Source organism: Pan paniscus, chromosome X, assembly GCF_029289425.2.
Source record: "Pan paniscus chromosome X, NHGRI_mPanPan1-v2.0_pri, whole genome shotgun sequence".
NCBI lineage: Eukaryota > Metazoa > Chordata > Mammalia > Primates > Hominidae > Pan > Pan paniscus.
Window position 1 is genome coordinate 134,191,393 of NC_073272.2, and position 4,615 is coordinate 134,196,007.

The 4,615-nt window shown below is 36.3% G+C and overlaps 1 non-coding gene across 1 annotated transcript; it reads right to left on the reverse strand.

The window, feature by feature from the left end:
• Window positions 1–4,245: 4,245 nt before the first annotated feature.
• Window positions 4,246–4,386, reverse strand: LOC112438656 (U4 spliceosomal RNA). The gene has a single exon (XR_003027040.1). It is a non-coding gene; the product is annotated as a U4 spliceosomal RNA (small nuclear RNA).
• Window positions 4,387–4,615: the final 229 nt, after the last annotated feature.

Below are 4,615 nucleotides of genomic sequence, written 5' to 3' on the forward strand. Positions count from 1 at the left end.
CTCAGCCTCCCAAGTAGCTGGGACTACGGGTGCCCGCCACCACGCCAGGCTAATTTTTTGTATTTTTAGTAGAGACGGGGTTTCACTGTGTTAGCCAGGATGGTCTCTATCTCCTGTCCTCGAGATCCGCCCGCCTTGGCCTCCCAAAGTGTTGGGATTACAGGCATGAGCCACCACGCCCGGCCTTCATCATCTTTCTTTTGACTTTGCCTATCTGATTTTTGCCATGCAAAAAAAGGTTTTTACTTTGATTTTTATGTACTTGAAAATACTCATCATTTTATGGCATTTGGATTTGGAGTCATATTTTAAAAGGCTTTCCCCACACCCAGATTATAAAGAAATTAATCGACGTTTTCTTCTAGTGCCTATATGTTTTTGTTTTAATATTTGGACCATCTGGTACCTATATGGTTTTATTTTTTATTTTTTTAATATTTTATATAATAAGCTCCATTTGGAGCTTATTCTAGGGTACAATGTGAAGTATGGGACAAAATTACCTTTTTGTCCAAATGGCTATCCAGTTGTGCCAATAGAATTTATTTAAAAAGTCCATCTTTGCCCCAGTAATAAACTGTTTATTAAATATTACATTTTCGGCCGGGCGCGGTGGCTCACGCCTGTAATCCCAGCACTTTGGGAGGCCGAGACAGGCGGATCACGAGGTCAGGGTAACGAGACCATCCTGGCTAACACAGTGAAACCCCGTCTCTACTAAAAATACAAAAAATTAGCCAGGCATGGTGGCGGGTGCCTGTAGTCCCAGCTACTCAGGAGGCTGAGGCAGGAGAATGGCGTGAACCCGGGAGGCGGAGGTTGCACTGAGCCGAGATTACGCCACTGCACTCCAGCCTGGGTGACAGAGCAAGACTCCGTCTCAAAAAAAAAAAAAACGATTACATTTTCATATATACTTGGGTCTATTTCTGGACTTTCTGCTTTGTTTTGTTGATCTGTCTATTCAGGCACGAGTCCAATAATGGTAACAGGTTATATTGATTAATTTTAAAAAAGAATTTGAAGTGACATGAAAAACAAAAGGGGTCAGCTTCCTTTACAGACGAATGGATAGCTAATAAATGTGGAAGGAACAACAGAATTGGGAAAACGTACCTTTGCAGTCACTGTGTTAAAAACTGATTCAGATAGGGATTATAATGAATGCTAAACCTATCAGATGAAAATTGTTGGTGAACAGAACATTTACATGGTCATACTTTAAAGATATTAATTGAATATTAATTACAAAGGAGGAGAATGTGCCTTTACATGGAGAAATCTGGATTACACTACTTTGGTCAAGTGATCCAACTTGGCAATAGGACAAATTGGCATTGTATACACCTCCTGACGTGAGGCAATGGAAACCACCTATGTGGTATCTTTGCCAAAAGTGTTTAACCTGAATATATTCATGAGGGAACAATGTGACAAATCCAAATTTTAGGCCATGATACAAGATAACTGGCCTAGAGTCTTCAAAATGAATATTTCATGAAAGATGAAAAAAGTGGGAAACTTTTATATGAAAGACTACTAGAGATATGACAAGTACATGAATTTGTATGACCTTTGATCCTGAATTTGGGATCCTTGATTGAAACAAACAAAAAAAAAAGCTCTAAATGACATTATTGGGGCAATCGGGAAATTTGAATATGGGCTATGAATAAAATAATATTCTGTCAATCTTAAATTTCTTGGGTGTGCTAACAAAATTGTGATTATGTAGGTAAACACCCTTGTTTTTAGGCAATACAGGCTGAAAAAGTGTCTTGATATCTCCAACTTAATGTCAAATGGTTCATAAAATATGTATATATATGTATGTTCTATGTAGTGTTATATATATGTATACACACAGAGAGAGAACAAATGTGGCAAAATGTAAACAAGTGTTTAATCTTCATGAAGGGTATATGGGTTTTTATTGTACTATTCTTTCAACTTTTCTGTAGGCTTGACTTCTTTTAAAATAAAAAGTTGCAGCATACAAAATCAATGTACAAAAATCATTAGCATTTCTATATGATGGCCAATAATGATCTAGACATGAAAGAAAAGAAGGTAATCCCATTTACAATAGTTACAAAAATAAAATATGTAGGAATAACTTCAAACAAGGAGGTGAAAGAGCTCTATAAGGAAAACTACAAACACTGATAAAAGAAATTGAAGATGACATAGACAAATGGAAAAAAAAAAAACCCATGCTCATGGGTTGGAAAAATTAATCTAGTTAAAATGACCACATTGCCCAAAGCTATCTATAGATTCGATGCAATCCTTATCAAAATACCAACATAATTCTTCACAAAATTAGAAAAAACAATCCTAAAATTCATACAGAACAAAAAAAGAGTCCAAGTAACCAAAACAATCCTGAGCAAAAAGAAAGCTGGAAGCATCACATTACCTGACTTCAAAATATATTGCAAGGCTATAGTAACCAAAACAGCATGGTAATGGTATAAAAACAGACACATATACCAATGGAACAGCATAGAGAACTCAGAAATAAAGCCACATACACAGCCAACTGATTTTTGACAAAGCCAGCAAGAACTTACCCTGGGGAAAGGACACTTTCTTCAACAAATAGTGCTGGGAAAAATGAATAGCCACATGCAGAATGAAATTGGACCCCTATCTCTTACCATATACAAAAATCGACTCAAAATGGATTAAACATAAGACTTGAAACTATAAAAACACTACAAGAAAACCTATGGAAAACTCTCCTGGACATTGATCTAGACAAAGAATTTATGACTAAGACCTCAAAAGCACAGGCAACAAAAACAAAAATAGGCAAATCAAGCTAAAAATCTTCTGCACAGTAAAGGAAACAATCAATAGAGTTAAGAAACAACCTGTTGAATATGAGAAAATATTTGTAAACTATTCATCTAACGGGGACTTAATATCCAGAATATACCAAGAACTCAAATAATAGGAAAACAACAAATATTCCCACTAAAAAATGGGAAAAGGACATGAATAGACATTTCTTAAAAGAAAACATACAAACAGCCAACAGGTATATGAAAAAATACTCTACATCGCTAATCATCAGATAAATGCAGATCAAAACCACAATGAGATATCATCTTACCCCAGTCAGAATGGCTACTACTGAAAAGACAAAAAATAAGTGATGTTGGTGAGGATTCAGAGAAAAGGAACTCTTTTTTTTTTTTTTTGAGACAGAGTCTCACTCTGTCGCCTAGGCTGGAGTGCAGTGGTGCAATCTCAGCTCGCTGCAACCTCCACCTCCTGGGTTCAAGTGATTCTCCTACCTCAGCCTCCTGAGTAGCTGGGACTACAGGTGTGCGCCACCATGCCTGGCTAATTTTTGTATTTTTAGTAGAGAGAGGGTTTCAGCATATTGTCCGGGCTGGTCTCAAACTCCTGACCTCTTGATCCACCCGCCTCGGCCTCCCAAAGTGCTAGGAGTACAGGCATGAGCCACCAAGCCCGGCCAGGAACTCTTATACATTGGTGGTGGGAATGTAGACTAGTATAGCCACTATGGAAAACAGTATGGAGATTTCTCAAAAAACTAAAAATAGAATTGCCATTTGATCTAACAATCCCATGTATCTACCCAAAGGAAAAGAAATCAATATATCAAAGGGATACCTGCACTCCTATGTTTACTGCAGCACTCTTCAAAATAGCAAAGATACGGAATCAACCTAAATGTCCATCAACAGATGAATGGATAAAGAAAATGTGGTACACATACACAATGGAATACTATACAGTTATAAAAAAGAATGAAATCATGTCATTTTCAGCAACATCAATTGAACTAGAAGTCATATCTTAAGTGAAATAAGCTAGGCACAAAAAGACAAATATTGAATGTTCTTACTTATATGTGGGAGCTAAAAAACTTGATCATATGTAGATAGAGAGTGGACAGACAGATAACAGAGACTGGGAAGGGTGAATCGGAGGTAGGGAGGAGGATGAAAAAAAGTGGGTTAAGGGGTACTTACAAATATACAGTAAGACAGAAGGAATAAATTCAGTGTTTGACAGCACATTAGGTTGACTATACTTAACAAAAATATATTGTACTTGGGTTATGGACACCCTAAATGCTCTGACTTCATTACAATGCATTATATACATGTAACAAAATTTCACATATACCCCATCAATTTGTACAAAAAAATAAAAATTTTAAATTATGAACTTCCATTTCTTTTTTTTTCATTTCTATTTTTAGTTTAGTCTCCATACAGACTGTCAAAAAATGCCAACGCCAACTATATTTCAAGCCATCATGGCGGGGTACTGGGAAAAGTTTTCAATTAGCAATAATCACTCCTCAGATAAACCTCACTGGCTATGATGCTGCCACTGCACAAAACTGAACTTCTATTTCTTTACAGTGGAAAAAAAATTACAAAATTTTCAGTTTAATTTGGAAGTCACTATCAAACATAATAAATATATATACCTTTTGACCTAGTAATTCCACCCCTAGGAATTTATCTGACATATGTTCAACGTTATTCATTGCAGCATTGTTAGATAATAGCAAAAGACTGGAAGCAATATGTTTCCTTCAATAGGGGGCTGGCAAAATGAAATAGAATAA